The sequence below is a fragment of the Schistocerca nitens genome, chromosome 9 (genome assembly GCF_023898315.1).
Source record: "Schistocerca nitens isolate TAMUIC-IGC-003100 chromosome 9, iqSchNite1.1, whole genome shotgun sequence".
Classification (NCBI taxonomy): domain Eukaryota; kingdom Metazoa; phylum Arthropoda; class Insecta; order Orthoptera; family Acrididae; genus Schistocerca; species Schistocerca nitens.
Genome location: NC_064622.1, coordinates 165,727,717 through 165,750,308, shown reverse-complemented (window position 1 = coordinate 165,750,308; position 22,592 = coordinate 165,727,717).

The following is a 22,592-nucleotide window of genomic DNA, read 5'->3' as shown; positions in this document are numbered from 1 at the left end:
TGCCAGTTCATTCCTATACACATCGTTTGCGCCCGCAATCAGTACAATGCGCCGATTTTTGTTTTGTAATATGTCTTGCTCAATGTTTTTAGCTACTTCCTGTATAGGAGCCCCTGGTTTAACATATCCACACGCTATCACATTGTGTTCAGCACGCAATATTTCTGCAAGATTTCGTCCATGGTTATCAGAGTAAACTGTTACTTTTGTACGTTTATAACACTTTTTCGTCTTCGTTCTTCCGATAATGCATTTATCAATTTTGAATTTGTTCACTTCACACGTTTCTTCCGCTAGCCCTACTGTGTTTACATCAGTCTGTACAGTTGTGTAACAGTCTTGTGTTTCATTGCACTCAGAAATTGTGTTTATGCACTTTTCTTGTGAATGTTTGTTTAGTTCACACGTTTCGCGGCCTATCGTGTTTGTGCCTGGATACAAGGCATCAAAACGATTCTGCAACGGTACTTTGTACACTGTTTCACCAGATTTGGAGCGGAACTTTTTAGGTATTTCAAAGTCACGGCTAGTTTCTGTTAGTATGCCGTTACAATGAGAACTGCTTGAGATATACTTAAGCATGTTGAGAAGCACTGATGCGTATTTTTTGCTAAATTCAAGATCACGCTGCAATGCACTCGCTACACAATCTTCAACACCAGAATATACCATTTCTGTTGCGGCTCGGCGTCTGTTACAAGTCACTACGCCGCAATTACAGTCCGAGTTTTCCAAATTTACTTCTGCAATACATTTCGTATGACACCAAATTTGTCTCATAGAACAAAGTTTGACACCTTTACGAACAATTTCGCTACAATATAAACAGCTAACTGATACTTTTAAGTCAATTTCTGGAGAACGATTTATTATTACTTCCACACGTGACGCCATCTTGAATGTATGTTTTAAACAACAATGCAATCTTCTCTTCAGACCGAATGTGAGAAAGAAAATACCATACTGTGAAAATGTGTAGTTTCGTTTTGTTTCTGACAGTCAATTCTAACTATGACCTCTAGACTAATACTTTCTTCCAAGTATATTCTTTCTGCTTGTATACAATTTAAAACAATATTTCTGTGCAGAGCAATATGCCGTTTTATTTTCTTACTCGCAGTCGGTTAACTAGAGTTAATGGTTTCAAGAGCAAAGACGAACATGGTATATACTAACAAGGTCTCGTCGCCTTTAACAATGTACAAAGACTTCGTCCGTCTTAAAATGTATCATTTGTTAAGCGTAGTAGTCCACCATAGTCAGTGAGGAAAGGAAGGATGTCTACCAGAAGGTATTTGTAGCCTTCTATAGTCTAATGTTGACAGTAGACTCCATCGTCTAAAAGAATTTTTGATAACCGGTAAATCTGCAGTTGATTTAAGACAAAAAAAAAAAAAAAAAAAAAAAAAAAAAACACACACACATAATTCAAAGCCTGCTGAAATTAATATGTTCATTCGTCAACGTATTGAGTCTTTCCCAAGAAAACAGACACGTTATTCCTCCAACGTGAAAAATTATCTACGAGGGTTGGAACTTTAATAGTGGCAACTCTTTATTTACAGTACAGCTCGTACAAAATAGATACGTGTTTCAAAGTTTTACTGGCTTTCAAAGTCACCACCGTTGTGTATAACCCATTGCCAGTGATGTGGATGTCGTAGGATACTCTTAGCAGTCGCCGGCCAGTGTGGCCAAGCGGTTCTAGGCGCTTCAGTCTGGAACCGCGCGACCGCTACGGTCGCAGGTTCAAATCCTGCCTTGGGCATGGATGTGTGTGATGTCCATAGTTTAGCTAGATTTAAGTAGTTCTAAGTTCTACGGGACTGATGACCTCAGATGTTAAGTCCCATAGTGCTCAGAGCCTTTTGAACCATTTTTTTTTTTCCTTCTTAGCAGTGCCAGTTGTGTTGACAGTTCTAGCGGCGCGGTCTATTGCCCGACGAATTTGTAGCAGTTCTGAAGCAAATGCCGTGATGTGTTTCCTTCAGTTTAGAAATCGAGTTGAACTTACGAGGGCTTAAGTCAGGGGAGTGCAGTGGGTGGTATAGCACTTAGCAGCCCCATCAGTCAAACAAATCAGTAACAGCTTGCACTGTAAGTGCTTGAGCATTGTCCTGCAAAATGATGGTCAGGTCCTGCAGAAAGCATCATCACTTCGGTCTCTATGCTGTTCGTTTTTGGAACACAACCTACGACCAGGTGCTTTATTGTGGCGCAAAAACCATGAATTGTTTTGCCACAAATCTGAGCGGTTTTTTTTCCGAACTGCTTCACACAAATGTAGGTGAACTTGTAGATAGTACTCCTTAGTGATCATTTCATCTTATGCTACATTTTACCTAAAGCTTTGCAACATTTTATTCCATTTCTATAGCGAAATTTAACGTAAATTCCCTGATCCAGTTTTAAAACAAATCAACAATCGCCACTTGTAAGTAAAAACATGCAATCTTCTTAACAATTGACGGCTGATTCAATATCCAATATGGCTACCAGTGTATAGACACGTTCCCCATACTTTCACCAACACAACAACAAAAAATCGTGTGAATCACACTAACAAAGAGCACGAAATTAACAAATTCCCAATACTTTTTGAATACACCTTGTACATTTGACCGATGACTGGCGCAGGGACTGCACAATACCAAAGGAGAGAAGCTTCTGGCTGAAGGGCAAGCACTTACAATTCCTCCAGCTGGGTGTGTTAGGACAGATGGCAGGGTCCTCTGACTCCTCTCACACAGCCCAAATACAATGCTCAGAGTGCAAAGACGAACGCATATCGATGCTGGTGTCGACCTCACCGGCGCCACAAAATCTTCATCTCAAAATACCCTCTACAGCCCCTAGAAGCCAGTAATAGGAATTTTGAATCACCTTGTATGACTGCAAAAGGGAATCCCAGAACTTTTGTTGCAAAACTGAGTAAAGAATTATCACAATCAACTATTCAAGAAATCGTATCACATTTCCTGCTTCAAAACTCTTAAAACATTGCGAAAGTCACATTTAATTACTTGAGAGAACTGTAATTTAGGATTAAAAATCGTTGTCGTATAATATCTAAAGCATAACTTACTATTTTTCTAGAATCATTATTGCATTTTATTCAAGCACAGCAGCTACTGGTATTTTTATATTACAGTACATCCCCGATTGAATTTCATGTATCATTTGACTATCAGTATGTCTGAATTATTGGTTTTCTGTCTCCACTCTTTCTGGCATTGGCCTTGATATGAGTAGGATACAATTCTGAGTGCTCTCATGAACTATGCATTAACACCTTATTTGTTTCTTTGTGTCCTGAATCGTTTATATTTTGTTCACTAATGTTTCCCCTGTTAAATAATATTCTTAATAGCCTGGCATCCCACAAAATTAACGATGAATAATGCATATAACCAGTAAGTAAAAATTTTTAATTTTAATTTTGCCTCATAAACTGTATTGCTTGTTAAAGTGCTTAACTTACGCAAAATAAGGCCTCTAGGGGTTGTAGATGTGACACAGACTTCTTTCTCATGGAATATTAAAAAGATAAGTATTGAAAATTATTATTCCTTTTTTTGTTCACTGGACTGAAAACTTTTGGGAAAAACATTATGTGTGATATTTCATTTTTTTAGTTGTAGAAAGTAAAGATGTGTGAAAATAATGAATGCAGAAATCAAAACTGAACAAGATGTGGAAACAATGGGGGGAAATGATTAAAGCTTTGATCAAAGTTTTGGAGAACCATATTTGCGAGGAATTCAATGTTTGATTGGTTGGTTGATTCAGGGGAGGAGATCAGACAACAATGTCATTAGTCCCATCGGATTAGGGAAGAAAGTCGGTCATGCTGTAACCAGAAAACTAAAAAAAATTAACTTCAGTACAATATGCTGAACTCCCAGAAATTAAATCACAAATCCATGAATTAAAAATATCAAATACTTAAGTGGGAGTTGGCTTAAAAGATGAGAAAACCATTGTCGATTTTGAAAATCTTGATTCACTGGAACTTGAAGTGATTAAGATTGATGATAATCTAATTATTTCATGTAATAATTATGTAGAAGTCTATGTTTTGAATTAAGTATATGACACTGATGATGCGATAAAAATTTTGTTTTGAAAGATGAGTATTTGTCAGAGGAAAGTGGATGTTGTATTTGAGTTATCACAAGCAGGTGAATTTTATCATAAAGTCTGAAGAACCATACAAAATCTGGTGTATGTAAAGGACCTATTTGGGGAAAACTTGTGGCAGCATCGACTGCTGTAATTGATATAGACATACAAAATCGATATTAGGAATAACTAATTAGGGTATATCTTTGTATATATTATTTTCTTTGTCTTGCTGTGAACTCTTTTGACTGAAGTGATTGTGTCTTATCATGTGGAGGTTTATGTTAATAAAGTGGCACAATTCATGGCAACAGTGTCCCCATATTATTCTGGAAACTCACCGTTATGAAGTTCTTACATTGGTGACTGATGACAACTGTGTATTTTCTACAAATTCAGCGAACACACAGTGCTACCTTCCCTCTGAGACTATGGGTATTGGGGTCCATCAAAGATTATTGGGAACTTTTCCTCAGTTTTGAGTGTGCTTCTTGTGTATCACATAGTGCTAAGAACAATACAGAGCCACCCAAGTCCAAAGCTGCTAGCAAAAGTGACCACAACTCTCTTCCCATGTGTGTTCATAGAGGATTCCATGTGGTAACATTCCCTGTTGCCTTCCATGGAACTGAATGATCTATTTCCACAGGGGGAGCAACGCAGACAGATACCTGCATGTGTTATGGAATTTATGTTAGACCCTAGAGTATAGGTACAACATCTCATTCTTACTCCTCCCAGTTCAATGTGTGCACCCGCAGAGGTTCCTGAAATGACTCAGTTTACACTGAATTCCAGTAAACTTGAAACTTCCTGGCAGATTAAAACTGTGTGCTGGACCGAGACGTGAACTCAGGACCTTTGTATTTCGTGGGAAAGTGCTCTACCCTCTGAGCTCCCCAAGCATGACTCACTCCCCGTCCTCACAGCTTTACTTCCCCCAGTATTTCGTCTCCCACGTTCCAAACTTATTCTTGAGCCCATAAAGTATTCCAACACGAATAACAGATGTTTTCCATCATATTTAATAGTAAACTGTCTAATGTCACCATCCAAAACCTCAAGCCAGTTAGGGTGCTAGTGGACCAGGGAGAAAAGTACAACTGCCCATCACTACAAGTGGATCCTTCAATTGCATCCACCTCTACTGATGGGTACCCTCACGCTGATCATCCTATCTTCATGGCAGAATGTGACATCCAGTCACCTGCTTCATGTATCACTGATGGTGATCTACTCTTCTCTCATTACAACAGGTCCCTCTGCCCTCCCACAATCCTGCAAGATTACATTCTGGATTACAGTCCCATCCTATCCACTCCTCAGTGCTTCACACTGGAGGGAGGGCTCTGTGGTGGCACTGACCATTGTAATGGATATGGACATATACACTCCTGGAAATGGAAAAAAGAACACATTGACACCGGTGTGTCAGACCCACCATACTTGCTCCGGACACTGCGAGAGGGCTGTACAAGCAATGATCACACGCACGGCACAGCGGACACACCAGGAACCGCGGTGTTGGCCGTCGAATGGCGCTAGCTGCGCAGCATTTGTGCACCGCCGCCGTCAGTGTCAGCCAGTTTGCCGTGGCATACGGAGCTCCATCGCAGTCTTTAACACTGGTAGCATGCCGCGACAGCGTGGACGTGAACCGTATGTGCAGTTGACGGACTTTGAGCGAGGGCGTATAGTGGGCATGCGGGAGGCCGGGTGGACGTACCGCCGAATTGCTCAACACGTGGGGCGTGAGGTCTCCACAGTACATCGATGTTGTCGCCAGTGGTCGGCGGAAGGTGCACGTGCCCGTTGACCTGGGACCGGACCGCAGCGACGCACGGATGCACGCCAAGACCGTAGGATCCTACGCAGTTCCGTAGGGGACCGCACCGCCACTTCCCAGAAAATTAGGGACACTGTTGCTCCTGGGGTATCGGCGAGGACCATTCGCAACCGTCTCCATGAAGCTGGGCTACGGTCCCGCACACCGTTAGGCCGTCTTCCGCTCACGCCCCAACATCGTGCAGCCCGCCTCCAGTGGTGTCGCGACAGGCGTGAATGGAGGGACGAATGGAGACGTGTCGTCTTCAGCGATGAGAGTCGCTTCTGCCTTGGTGCCAATGATGGTCGTATGCGTGTTTGGCGCCGTGCAGGTGAGCGCCACAATCAGGACTGCATACGACCGAGGCACACAGGGCCAACACCCGGCATCATGGTGTGGGGAGCGATCTCCTACACTGGCCGTACACCACTGGTGATCGTCGAGGGGACACTGAATAGTGCACGGTACATCCAAACCGTCATCGAACCCATCGTTCTACCATTCCTAGACCGGCAAGGGAACTTGCTGTTCCAACAGGACAATGCACGTCCGCATGTATCCCGTGCCACCCAACGTGCTCTAGAAGGTGTAAGTCAACTACCCTGGCCAGCAAGATCTCCGGATCTGTCCCCCATTGAGCATGTTTGGGACTGGACGAAGCGTCGTCTCACGCGGTCTGCACGTCCAGCACGAACGCTGGTCCAACTGAGGCGCCAGGTGGAAATGGCATGGCAAGCCGTTCCACAGGACTACATCCAGCATCTCTACTATCGTCTCCATGGGAGAATAGCAGCCTGCATTGCTGCGAAAGGTGGATATACACTGTACTAGTGCCGACACTGTGCATGCTCTGTTGCCTGTGTCTATGTGCCTGTGGTTCTGTCAATGTGATCATGTGATGTATCTGACCCCAGGAATGTGTCAATAAAGTTTCCCCTTCCTGGGACAATGAATTCACGGTGTTCTTATTTCAATTTCCAGGAGTGTAAAATCAACACTTAAAACAAAGAACAAATATCTCTTTGTGTTTATTATTGTCTTTGTTTTTCTGTTTCGTTATTGGGTTCCTATGTATTCTTATGACTTAAGTATTCATATCTTATTCTGTGTGGACTTGAGTTAGTAAAGTGGCCCAATCTCGTAAACAATTGCAGTTTGACTGGTGGGGGAAGTATCAGAACAAATTTTGTAAACAAGTCAAAAATAACTGGAAACAACTTTGTGGTAGTATAGTAAGCGATGTTGGCTTGTGTGAAATGTTTGTTTCTGATGAAAAAAACTAGCAATTTTGACTTGTCAAATTCGTTAAGAGGGAAAAAGTAACTAAAGTATGTGAATGTAGAGCTAAGTTTGCTTCTGTTGAAAATTTACACCGTTTTGTTTCAACATATATTATATATATTCAAGATGGCGTCACGTGTGGAAGTAATAATAAATCGTTCTCCAGAAATTGACTTAAAAGTATCAGTTAGCTGTTTATATTGTAGCGAAATTGTTCGTAAAGGTGTCAAACTTTGTTCTATGAGACAAATTTGGTGTCATACGAAATGTATTGCAGAAGTAAATTTGGAAAACTCGGACTGTAATTGCGGCGTAGTGACTTGTAACAGACGCCGAGCCGCAACAGAAATGGTATATTCTGGTGTTGAAGATTGTGTAGCGAGTGCATTGCAGCGTGATCTTGAATTTAGCAAAAAATACGCATCAGTGCTTCTCAACATGCTTAAGTATATCTCAAGCAGTTCTCATTGTAACGGCATACTAACAGAAACTAGCCGTGACTTTGAAATACCTAAAAAGTTCCGCTCCAAATCTGGTGAAACAGTGTACAAAGTACCGTTGCAGAATCGTTTTGATGCCTTGTATCCAGGCACAAACACGATAGGCCGCGAAACGTGTGAACTAAACAAACATTCACAAGAAAAGTGCATAAACACAATTTCTGAGTGCAATGAAACACAAGACTGTTACACAACTGTACAGACTGATGTAAACACAGTAGGGCTAGCGGAAGAAACGTGTGAAGTGAACAAATTCAAAATTGATAAATGCATTATCGGAAGAACGAAGACGAAAAAGTGTTATAAACGTACAAAAGTAACAGTTTACTCTGATAACCATGGACGAAATCTTGCAGAAATATTGCGTGCTGAACACAATGTGATAGCGTGTGGATATGTTAAACCAGGGGCTCCTATACAGGAAGTAGCTAAAAACATTGAGCAAGACATATTACAAAACAAAAATCGGCGCATTGTACTGATTGCGGGCGCAAACGATGTGTATAGGAATGAACTGGCAACTGCAGTCCGCAACCTAAAGAAAACTCTTCATGCTACCGAAAAGGACACAGTGATAGTAACAGGAATACCTCATAGGCATGATCTCATACCCAATTCTTGCGTAAATTTAGAAATTAAAAAAGCAAACAGGCAATTCCAGAAAATCTGTAAAGCCTACTCAAATGCCTATTTTCTCAGTGTGAATTTTCTTCAGAGATGCAGCTACACAAATCATGGAATGCACCTAAACAGAAGAGGCAAAAGACTGCTCAGTGAAAAAATCAGTGAAACTTTAGACAAACTCAACATGCAAGACGACTTTTTAACTGAAACTGTTATGCCACTGGACTTTCATGCAGAAAGCAATGGTGACCAAAACACACATTCAAAGGAGGTTACAGCAGAATTAGCCGCCATCCCAGGCTATCCCAATAGCAAAAACGATGAAAACTCAACACTAGTAGAAGTAAGAGTAACATCAACAAAAATAGAGGCAGAAACACCAGCACAACTGCCACCAGTGTCACTAAAAGCAGCAGTACCAGAAACAGCAGACACAGCACCGTCAGCAGCAGCACAATCAACAGAAGCAGTACAGACAACAGGAGCAGCAGCAGTTCCAACATCAGCAGTGGCAGAAAAGTACACAACCTCACATGGAGCAACAAGCAGACGGAAGAGAGTGCCTCCCTCCCATCTGCAAGATTTTTTAGTCACAAGCATGATGAAAAAGAAACCTCCAAGATAAGTAACATTAAATCTCTAACAGTGCTTCACCAAAACATTCAGAGTATAAAAGGCAAAGTGCAACAGCTAGAAGTTGAGTTACAATCCTTAGACAGTCCAGTTATCTGCATCACAGAGCACTGGTGCAAAGTCAATGAAATTCAATACATAAATTTGCCCTCATATGTACTAGCTTGTTCTTATTGCAGAAACTCAATGAAAGGTGGAGGATCATGTATTTTTGTTAAGAGTGGTATTTCATTTAAAGTCAGGAATGATATTATCCTACTAAGTGTAGACAAGCATTTTGAAGTGTCAGCAGTAGAGATACCAGCTGTAGATATGCCCAAAAAACTAATTGTACTATGTGTATACCGTTCTCCCAGTGGTGATTTAGAAACATTCTTTTCAAAACTTATGCAAAGCCTAGAACAAGTGTCATCCCTGAAAAGTAATATACTCTTGTGTGGTGACTTAAACATTAACACAGCTAAGGCAGATGAAACCAGTAACACTTTTCTGAATATTCTGAATAGTTTTGGCATGTCCTCTTTAGTTAATTGTGCAACAAGAATAACCAAACACTCAACATCTACCATTGACCATGTAGCTACAGATATAGGTGGGGAAAACTGTGTCATAACTGTCAAAAATCTTGGACTGTCAGATCATTTATGCCAAATCATAAAAGTAAAAGCTTCTGTAGAAAAACCAGTAAACCTCCACATGTTTAAAAGAGTCTACTCAGACGCAGCAATACAAAAATTTTGCTTACAATTAAGACATGAAAGATGGGAAGAAGTATATTCAGAAAATAATGTGAATCAGAAATTCTCCAAATTCATGTCGGAGTTTAAGATAATATTCGAAGAAGCCTTCCCCAAAGCACTAAGTTCTACTGGAACATCCACCAAAAATAAGTGGATTACCACAGGAATTAGAAAATCTGCCCAAACTTTTAAATACCTAAACTCTATAAAAAACAACAACAGTGATCCAGATTTTCTTCATTACTACAGAAACTACAAAAAAATCTATAGGAAGGTGCTCAATGTTGCAAAAAAAAAGGCCAATGATAGACTAATAAATCTAGCTAAAAATAAAAGTAAAGCTACATGGACTATAGTGAAACAAGAGACAGGAACAGCAACACAAAGGCAAATAAACACCCAAATCAGGAACAAAGAAAACCTAACAAGTACCCCAAAAGAACTAGCAAACTTTGTTAATTCTTACTTTAGTAGTATAGCTACAAAGGTACAGGAAAATTTTTCAAAATCTCATAATCCACAAACACGGGAATATACATCAAATTCAATGGTATTGCTACCCACTACTGAGGAAGAAGTATGTAATGTGGTAAGGAAATTAAAGAGCAAAAATTCAGCAGGTTTAGATGAAATTCCAATGTCAGTGCTGAAAAAATGCATAAATAGTATCAAAGCCCCCCTAACCAATATCATAAATGAATCTTTCAAAGCCGGTTGTTTCCCTGATTATCTGAAACATGCAAAAATTTTACCTCTACACAAAAAAGATGATGTAGAAAACATTGATAACTACAGGCCAATTGCCCTACTGTCATCATTTTCCAAAATAATAGAGTCCATAATGAAGAACAGACTTATGAGCTATCTAAACAAATACAACCTTCTTTCAAATGACCAATTTGGTTTCAGACCAGGCAGAGATACAGAAATGGCAATAGCACATTTCACTAAAGTGGTTTTAGAAGCAGTGGATGAAGGCAACTATGTATCTGGCATATTCCTTGACCTGTCAAAGGCCTTTGATACAGTTGACCACCAGAATCTATTACTTAAGTTAGAAGCACTAGGAGTAAGAGGGGTAATCAACAAATGGTTCCATTCATACCTAAAAAATAGAGTACAGTGGGTAGAGATCTCGCATGTCTCCAGTAGATCAAAGTTCATAGAAAAACACCTGTCAGATCCACAACATATTAATATTGGGGTCCCTCAGGGAAGTGTGCTGGGTCCGGTGTTGTTCTTGATTTATATAAATGACTTTCCACAATATATCCGACATGGAGAGAAGATATTGTTTGCCGATGACAGCAATATTATAATCACCAGTGAGACATCAGCACAAATGTTGGAAAATTGTAATGAATCACTGAAAGATGTCTACAAATGGTCTACAGAGAATAAAGTGACCTTAAATATTAAGAAAACAAATAGCATACGCTTTAGAATAAACAGAAAAAACAGTCCCCTAAAGTTAAAGCTACATAACACCTCTGTAGACGAAGTGCCCGCCACAAAATTCCTAGGGTTGCATATTGACAGCCAGCTTAGGTGGAGTGAACATGTTAAAAAACTCACAAAAAAGATATCTACAACGTGTTACGCAGTTAGAGTTCTCTCCTCAGTATGCAGCGATGAATGTCTAAGAACTGTATATTTTAGCTATGGGATAATTTTCTGGGGAAATAATGTACTCAACTTACAAACAGTTTTTAAAGTGCAGAAGAGAGCAGTGAGAATTATAACTAAAAGCAGTAAGTGGGCTCACTGCAGAGAACTATTCAAAATACTTGGTATTCTAACTGTTCCCTGTTTATTTATGTTCAACACTATAGTATATATAAAGAAAAATATAGTGAATTATAGTACAAACAGCATTTTACACAGCTATAGCACAAGAACAAGCCACTGCCTTCATCTAGATAGGAGAAACAAGCATAAGACCCAAAAAAGTTTCTTGTATCAGGGTGTAAAATTGTACAACAAGGTGCCACAGGAAATCAAAGAAATTAACAGCATGTACTGTTTCAGAAAAACTCTTAAACTGTATTTTCAGGAACACTGTTTTTACACAGTAAGTGAATATTTAAATGTTTGAATGTAATTTAAGTGACATAATGACATTGTATTGTATATTCTGTAAATGTATAACAAGCTGCACAGGACATCAAAGAAATTAACAACATGTACTGTTACAGAAAACCCTTAAAATATATTTTCAGGAACACTGTTTCTAAACAATAAGTGAATATTTAATTGTTGAATGTAAGTGATAAATGTCATTGTATTTGTATACTCTGTAAATGCATATAAAAGTGTCAATGTATCTGCAAAAATCACTGTATCCAAACTGACAACATCCATACATTGCAAAATGTCTACGGATGGCTAATCAAATAAATAAATAAATAAATAAATAAATAAAAAACAGTCAACCCACAGGAAAGAATAGCAGCAAGAAGGATTGTTTATCTTTATGGGGTTGTGATGGAAAAAATACTGTAGGCTGTATTAATTGAGAGACCTGGAAAACTGCCAGGTAGATTACAGTGGTAATATACAAACAACAGTGACGTACACAAAGTTTTCCCCAAGGGAGAACTGAAAGACTTTTTCTTAACTTTTTTTACTGACAGAATTTTTGATTTTTGTTGTGTTGTGGTTTATTTTTTTAATTTTTAAATGGCACAGCGCCATTTGACTGTATTGTTGTTTATTTAATTAGACCCAGGTTTTGGTCTTTTATGCCATTTTAAGTGATTGAGTTTATGTCATTAACATATATTGCTGAACATCAAGCTCAAAATTGGCCATATACTAAGATTTATGATATATTATGAACAGTGATGATTAATGATATTTCTAGTGATTATTTGATGATGTCTGTATATGTTGTACTTTGCTAATATGTATAATGCTTTTGTGTACATTAGGCCTTTCACTTGAAAATTGATTTGTTATGCTGGTTGATGTACTGATTAACCATGTAACATTTACTACAAGGAGTTATGTTTCATTATGAAGATGTTTGGAGAACTTTGCTATGCTTCATATTTTGGTAGAGTTTGAACTAAAATATTTTGTGTTTGCTTTGTTGTTACATCATATTTAAAACTGCAATAATGTTGAGGTTTTATATTGTGTAAACCCTCAGAGGGTTATACACACTTTTTATGTTATGTGCTTGGCAAGCACAGGGCTTTGAGCTGTTGTAGCACTACTTCCAGTTTCGTTTTCGTGCTTCATCTTTCTTTTTCTAGCCTATCAATCTGGCAAAGCTATCTCTTATTGTCATTGCTATTCAGTCTCTATTAGTTTGCAGTTATGAGTTAATTATGTTGCAGTTTACGTGATTAAATACAATATGACCTCCGAATTTGTAAACATCATGTTTATTTAACAAAAGCCTACCTATAACCTCAGAAGTTAGTTCCACATACGTATTTTACACACAAAAAGCACCATCTTAGTATTAACACCATAGAAGAATCAGAGCAACACATCACATGGCTGCTGTAATAGACTGAGTCAAAGATTATCACAAAGTACACCACAGTAGTTGTTGTTAGAATTGCTCTTTACATGTTCGATGTTGGTGGTTGCCACAGAGACCCTCCCTTGGTATTACGGATCACTGCAGAGGGAATAAAGGAGCAGCACTGAGATCAAAGAGGGGATGTGGCGGTCACCTAGCATCAAGCTACATGTGTGGCAAGGTTACCTGATCAGCCACGTCTTGGCCAGAAGCGGCACACTGCTGTGCTGTTCCTGTACAGAGGAAAGGCGTGGAGCTGTGTAGGTCCAAAACAACGTAGTCTTAAAGCCATGAGAGATAGGACAGATTGGTCGCGCATCATGGAGGCATCACGCATCACAGGAGGCATGCAGATGGGAAGGCGACCGTGATCATTGTTTGAGGTAGGGACGCCATCTTCATCTGCATTGAGAGGAAGGGTGGAGACACACAGCAGTGTGACGTGGTATCTAGAGTCATCAAGCATGCGGAAGGGTGCATGGAGCACAGAGAGAGTGCTGTTGTGTAGCTGTAAGGAGAGATCCTCAATCGAGAAACCAGAGACGTCAACATTAAAGGGTGTGAAGCAAGGGGGAGAGAGCGATGTGGGAAGCTCAAGATGAGTGCTGGTGGTGGGAGTGTCAGAGAGGGGAGTGTCACATGCAGTACCTGTAGCACTCTTAATACTCGAAGCACACGGATCACATGCATTTTCTGGCACTGAGGAAGTCAAACGGTGATGGTTAAATAAGGGAAAGAGAAAACTGATCAGGTGGAGAAGACACAGAGGTATCTGTGGAAGTCATCATCAAGCGTCCAAGCTGGTCCGAGTCTGTTGATGCAGACAGTTTGCGACTTACCATTTAAGGAGATATCGAAGGTGTGCATGTGTCAATGGAGCACTTTGTGGGGTCCAGAATAAAACTGTTAGAGAGCGGACCACATGGTGTTGTCACAGAGCATCACGTAGTCACAGTCTTCTAATTTCTTATGAATACAGGCACATGGGGCAGCATGGGCATGTGGAGGCAGAGTGTGGATCTGAGCAATGTGAGAGTGGACACACTTGTCTGAAGTTGAGAGCTTGAAAGAGGGGGCAGCCACCGAATCTTCGATCAATTCAGCAGGCAAGATCAGAGGTTCACCGTAAAGTATGTTGGCCAGTGAACCCTGCAAGTCCTCTTTGAATGCCATATGAATCCCAAGCAGAACCCAAGGGAGGGTCTCGAACCAGGAAGTGGAATGACAAACCGTCTTGCAAAATTTATTGGCACTGTACAAGTCACACAGCTGCTGAAAAGAACAGATTTGAACTGTCGCCCCTGATCGATAGTAATAGAAGAGGGGCAACTAAGGCAGGCAGTCCAAGAGGTGACAAATGCAGGTGTGACAGTATCTGCAGTAATGGCCAGGAGAGGCACAGCCTTGACCCACCTACTGAGTTGTTCAAATAATAGATAGTAAGAATTCGCAAGGCACAGCCTTGACCCACCTAATGAAATGTTCGATAATAGACAGTAAGAATTTGCAATCATCTGAGGGGAAGATGACCAAGGAGATCGAGATTTGGGGATGTTGAATTGACTTAGTAGAGGATTTACTGTGTTGAAATGGAAGGCATATGTGTGTCTAGGCATGACAGTCTGACTTAACACCCATCCAAATGAAGCATTCAGTGACAAGGCAAGTAGTGGCATTTATGCCAGAATGGGCAAGGTCATGGATCGCCAAGAAGACTTTGCAGTGCAGAGAGGCAGGAATGAGGGGGCAGAGGGTACCTGTGGAAGTGTCTCATAGTACCAGGTGCAGAGAGCCAGGTAGCTGATGTGATTCATTAGACAATGCAGTAGTATCATCTTCCTGTAAGTGGCATATATCTGGATCATCATCTTGCAGGCACATCGGTTTGTCCAAGTCTAAAGTGAAGAGATGGTGTGGACGCAGAACATATAGTCAGATTGATTCCTTTGATATAGCAGATGTCGGTGGTGTACTGCCAAATGAGGTCCATGTGATGAAAGCCCTGGGAGGCAAGTCATTAGCAGAGTTATGGATGGCACCATGAGTGGTTTGTGATCTGTATAGACAGTTGCAGATCAGCCTTCTGTCCTCACAAAAGTGGTGAACTGCCTCATATATCACAAACAGTTCCCTATTGAAGGCAGACCACTTACATTGTGAGGTGAAGAATTTCTTGGAGAAGAAAAGAAGGGGCTAGGTCAACTAATCCATGTGCTGTTGTAGGATAACCTGTTCAAGCATGATTATGAAACAAGAAACAAATATCAGTATAAGTTACCAGCTCATAGGCTAAAACTGCTGGAGAAGACACCTTACTATATGGGTATGAGACTTGGGAATAAAGTCTGTGACAGATTTAAAAATTTTGAACCAGAAGAATATGGAGATCATTTAAAAAAATACCTAGCAAGTAAATATTATTACAGTGTAGAAGAATTTGTGACTGTCACAAATAACTGTACCTGCTGTTACATTTTATTCTGTCATGTTAAAAAAGTACTTTAAGTAAATACTTCCTCTTAATTTTACTTTATTTTCACATGATTATTTTAAATCATTTTGTGGAACTTAAAATTATAAAATACCTGTAATTATTCTGTATACTTACAATTAGAAAGTATCTTTAAACTGACGAGTCACCTATATCCCAACAATCTGATTGTATATGACACGTTATGTGACAATAAAGTTTCTATTCTATTGTAGGATGGCACGTGTGACAATGCTCACCTGCTTTATCTCTTCGTTGATTGTCCTCAGTGTCAACATACTGGCTGAAAAAATAGGGGGTGCAAGTGCAAATACTGTCTTCTGTAAATGATGTATCCGACAGATGCACATTTGCGGTTCACTGTCTTTTACTTTCACTTTCACTTTTCACAACCCCCTGTATACACATTTATATGTTGTTTAACTTTCGATAAGCCTCATTAATAGTTTCCACATACTGCTACAATAGTTCACTGTTGAACATTTATGAGCAGTAAAAACCTAACCACAAAGTTCGCAGTTCTTGAAGAGTAGCAAGGTATGTATGGAGCAGATACTGTCACTGTGTTAACAGACAACCTAATCGAATAACACTTATTTCACTATCAAGTTGATGCATTGTTGTCGCTTTAACCAACACAGGTTCCTTGTCTGAAACTCAGCCGTGGACTAACTGTCTCGTGAACAAATATCGGGCCCTTATATATCCTCACAATAATTGATGCTGAAACTACACATTGTTCAAAGTTAAATTTACAGAAATTACAATTAAAAGCTAACTCATTAAATTAACTGAATACATCGAAAAATTCATTCCTTTTCAACAGTTTCTTCTACTACAAGGTGTAGGCTGAATTATTTGTTTAAATGATGAAATTAACATATATAGTTACATAAACAATACTTTTGACAGAACTGTTAATCACTTTGGAATTAATGAAGGGCTGGTTTTGCTAACATGTTTTCTAATAGAGCCAAATAAATACTTAAAGAATGCTAGGGTTTTGTCTTCCAAACTTCTATAATTATTACAGAATTTATATTTGTTTATAAGTCAACAACAGAATTTAAGTTGTGAAACAATTACAGATTGCTCCATATAACAAAAGATACTAACTAGGAATAGTCGAAATAAATTAGAAAATCAATTCTTCTTCTTCTTCTTCTTCTTCATCTTCTTCTTCTTTCATCATCATCATCATCATCATCATCATCATCATCATCATCATCATCATCATCATCATCATCATCATCATCATCATCATCATCATCATCATCATCATCATCATCATCATCATCATCATCATCATCATCATCATCATCATCATCATCATCATCATCATCATCATCATCATCATCATCATCATCATCATCATCATCATCATCATCATCATCATCATCATCATCATCATCATCATCATCATCATCATCATCATCATCATCATCATCATCATCATCATCATCATCATCCATCATCATCATCATCATCATCATCATCTAAGACTGATTATGCCTTTCAGCATTCAGTCTGCAGCATAGTCCATCTTATAAAATTCCTCCATGATCTCCTATTCAGTGCTAACATTGATGCCTCTTCTGATGTTAAGCCTATTACTTCAAAATCATTCTTAACCGAATCCAGGTACCTTCTCCTTGGTCTACCCCGACTCCTACCCTCTACTGCAGAACCCATGAGTCTCTTGCGTAACCTTGCTTCTCCCATGCGTGTAACATGCCCCCACCATCTAAGCCTGTTCGCCCTGATTGCTACATCTATAGAGTTCATTACCAGTTTTTCTTTGATTTCCTCATTGTGGACACCCTCCTGCCATTGTTCCCATCTACTAGTACCTGCAATCATCCTAGCTACTTTCATATACGTAACTTCAACCTTATTGATAAGGTAACCTGAATCCACCCAGCTTTCACTCCCATACAACAAAGTTGGTCGAAAGATTGAACGGTGCACAGATAACTTAGTCTTGGTACTGGCTTCCTTCTTGCAGAAGAGAGTAGATCGTAGCTGAGCGCTCACTGCATTAGCTTTGCTACACCTCGCTTCCAGTTCTTTCACTATGTTGCCATCCTGTGAGAATATGCATCCTAAGTACTTGAAACTGTCCACCTGTTCTAACTTCGTTCCTCCTATTTGGCACTCAATCCGTTTATATCCCTTTCCCACTGCCATTACTTTCGTTTTGGAGATGTTAATCTTCATACCATAGTCCTTACATTTCTGATCTAGTTCTGAAATATTACTTTGCAAACTTTCAATCGAATCTGCCATCACAACTAAGTCATCCACATATGCGAGACTGCTTATTTTGTGTTAACATATCTTGATCTCACCCAGCCAGTCTATTGTTTTCAACATATGACCCATAAATAATATGAACAACAGTGGAGATAGGTTGCAGCCTTGTCTTACCCCTGAAACTACTCTGAACCATGAACTCAATTTACCGTCAACTCTAACTGCTGCCTAACTATATATGCAAAGACCTTTAATTGCTTGCAAAAGTTTGCCTCCTATTCCATAATCTCGTAGAACAGACAATAACTTCCTTCTAGGAACCCGGTCATATGCCTTTTCTAGATCTATAAAGCATAGATACAATTCCCTGTTCCACTCGTAACACTTCTCCATTATTTGCCGTAAGCTAAAGATCTGGTCCTGACAACATCTAAGAGGCCTAAACCCACACTGATTTTCATCCAATTGGTCCTAAACTAATACTCGCACTTTCCTTTCAACAATACCTGAGAAGATTTTACCCACAACGCTGATTAAAGAGATACCTCTGTAGTTGTTACAATCTTTTCTGTTTCCATGTTTAAAGATTGGTGTGATTACTGCTTTCGTCCAGTCTGATGGAACCTGTCCCGACTCCCACGCCATTTCAATTATCCTGTGTAGCCATTTAAGACCTGACATTCCACTGTATTTGACGAGTTCCAACTTAATCAATTACATACATAAAACTAGATCTGGTGTAATATTCTTTAAAACTGAGGGCCAACCTTTCTCTTATATGAAAATGCAGATTATATTCATGTATGCTAATGGTAAATAGTTAAAAGTGAAAAAAACGAATTTAAGGAGGCAGATGGCAGAACAAGAGGGCAAGTAAAATTATCCCAGCTTACTTCGTCACATCACCCCCTAATTGGATTGACCAGACAGATATTGCAAATAGCTACCTGAGCAATTCAATGACCACAAGTGACGCCTGAAATTGGGTTTAAAATCTACACACACAAAAATATTACATAATAAATCTCATCAAAAACTGTACTACACGTTTTTCAAATTTATACTTACGTGAACTGGCCATACAAAAATCCTCATACAAAATAATTACATACAGTGTATTGTACAATATCACAAAATATCTGTAAGTTATACTTTTAACAAAAATTATGTATCTTCATCATAATTGATGTCCTTTTTTGGTCAATAAAGATTACATTTAAAGCTTCATATCATTTATACAAATCCTGTCTTGCTTTAAAAAAATTAATCCTCATGGGGAGCAAAAAGTTAAATTACACTGCGCATTGCAGTCCCCACCCATTTTTTTTACAAAAAATTTCACTTGCTTAATGTTTAGCGTTTTTCACAAGCACTTTCACACTTTTAATGAGCTTTTACACATTCTCTCAACAAGTTGTCCACGACTTAAACATGTCCAAGTGGCAGTTAGTGAAGAAATGCACTGCTATCAGTTCCCTGGAGGTGGTTCTCCACCAAAATACATGAAAAAATACCCTACTTTAGCACACTTACTTTTACTTCTAACTTAAGTCTAAGAAAAAAATGTTTAACACTAAAAGGCAAATGATAGTCATTAATACATAGTTCTCACAACATTACAATAATTAGCACACTAAAACTGACTATAGTACGAAAGGTGTGGACTAATCAAAATTTAAAATCAAGTACTCAGTACACTACAAAACATTACTTTAAGTCATAACTGCCTGAAACTGGCTAAACTTTAAAGATATGGGTCTCTTTCCCATTTGCAAAATGGCAAAAACTCAAGATGTGCAGTAGCATAAATTTACTAATCATTACATTAAAAATAGAATAGAATCAACATCACATAACTTAATTACTATTCAAATCAAAATTAAGGGGATGGAAGTTTACCAAATCTTTGCCCTATTTCTTTATTCATCTCTGAGCACTATTCTCATTCACCCAGAAAATTAAATCATTACAAAATCACAAATGTTACCAGATGGTTGACCTCTCCGAACATTCACATCACTCTCGCACCACAGTTATCAGTTATAAGCAAACTTACTGTTCTTTGTTCCAGTATTACCACTTTAAGCTCATAATTCCTTAGAACACAAACAGAAGTTTTTAGATACCCTATAGTTCCAATAATGCAGCATTATATGACTTGTACCTCACTAAAATATTGCTCTTTCTGTTAAACTCTCATTCCCAGTTGTAGTGTCATGAACTGCACAATATAAACAATACCCGACGTTGCCTAGTTCACAAATAGAACATCCATATACTTACACCATATTTGTTTGTATAGTTATCTTTTTCATTACTCAATCTTGTCTGTCAGCTCCATTATTTTCCTTTCCTTTCCTACCTCGTTAGCTAGTGGAGTGCATTCTATTAAAATATCCCTACTGCAGAGACAGGCTCCCTAACCATTACGACCCTAACATTATTCATTATTTTATTATTTCCTTATTGCTTCATTGTCTAATAAATAAACACCTGCTCTGCTTATTCACTGCAGAACTGATTATACTGAAAAACACTCTATAGAAACAGATCCTTATGCTAAGGCAAACTTAACCCTCATTGTCGATCAGACAAAATTATCACTTAGAAAAACTATTATTTCACTGTATTCCATCAAATTGCTTAAGGTTCTAGCCTGAAGGGTGATACACATACAAATCTTGCTTATTCTTTCTACACACATTACTCCAGGCAACTATGTTTAAAGTTGTAATTCCTTAAATAAGAAAAGGCTGTACCATGACACACTTCAATAAGTAGATAGTTATCTCCATATACTGATTGTACTAAACACAAACACTTCTATTATTCAATTACTATTAAGATCTAGTATCCAAGATTTGTTTTACTGCATATTGCCTCTGCTGCTGCATTAACGAGATGATTACTTCAGATGTTAATTATAACTCACATATGCTGACACCTTTCATTTTCAGTTTACCTTACCTCTTTGTTTGATAGAAATTCTTTAATAATGGTACCTCATTACTTTCTTACATCCTCTTATGACTCCATTACTTACCACTAACATAACATAATATATACATAGGTACACTGTAGAATCTTTTTCTAAAATATTCCTATACTAAAGTATCCTACTGCACAAAATTACATGAAAGACGAAGATAGAATGTTTCTGATTCACTTATAAACTACAGATAGGATAGTAGAAGAGTTTGACTGCCTCAGGAAACATGGAAAATGAGAAAGACAGCTGAGTAAGCATTATTGTCACATAATGAATCCAACAGAATGTTGAACCCAGTGATGGGATGGCGAGGCGAGGCGACTCGAGCGCACCGAGAATTCCTCGAGCCTCTAGTTCTCAATCAATTCTCGAGAAGCTCACGAGAAACGGCTCGGCGGCGTGTGCCGCTGCGCGCCAGTTGGCTGCGACAACATACGCCGCGCCGCTGTTTTATGAATTGAATGCCGCCGCTAGACAAACACGCTCGCTGTGCTCGTAACTAGTATGTCTTAGGTTTCATTCGAGAAAAGTTGTTATTCAAATCTACAGGGTGTTACAAAAAGGTATGGCCAAACTTTCAGGATACATTCCTCACACACAAAGAAAGAAAATATGTTATGTGGACATGTGTCCGGAAACGCTTACTTTCCATGTTAGAGCTCATTTTATTACTTCGCTTCAAATCACATTAATCACGGAATGGAAACACACAGCAACAGAACGTACCAGCGTGACTTCAAACACTTTGTTACAGGAAATGTTCAAAATGTCCTCCGTTAGCGAGGATACATGCATCCATCCTCCGTCGCATGGAATCCCTGATGCGCTGATGCAGCCCTGGAGAATGGCGTATTGTATCACAGCCGTCCACAATACGAGCACGAAGAGTCTCTACATTTGGTACCATGGTTGCGTAGACAAGAGCTTTCAAATGCCCCCATAAATGAAAGTCAAGAGGGTTGAGGTCAGGAGAGCGTGGAGGCCATGAATTGGTCCGCCTTTACCAATCCATCGGTCACCGAATCTGCTGTCGAGAAGCGTACGAACACTTCGACTGAAATGTGCAGGAGCTCCATCGTGCAAGAACCACATGTTGTGTCGTACTTGTAAAGGCACATGTTCTAGCAGCACAGGTAGAGTATCCCGTATGAAATCATGATAACGTGCTCCATTGAGCGTAGGTGAAAGAACATGGGGCCCAATCAAGACATCACCAACAATGCCTGCCCAAACGTTCACAGAAAATCTGTGTTGATGACGTGATTGCACAATTGCGTGCGGACTCTCGTCAGCCCACACATGTTGATTGTGAAATTTTACAATTTGATCACGTTGGAATGAAGCCTCATCCGTAAAGAGAACATTTGCACTGAAATGAGGATTGACACATTGTTGGATGAACCATTCGCAGAAGTGTACCCGTGGAGGCCAATCAGCTGCTGATAGTGCCTGCACACGCTGTACATGGTACGGAAACAACTGGTTCTCCATACAGTGACGTGGTCAACGTTACCTTGTACAGCAGCAACTTCTCTGACGCTGACATTAGGGTTATCGTCAACTGCACGAAGAATTGCCTCGTCCATTGCAGGTGTCCCCGTC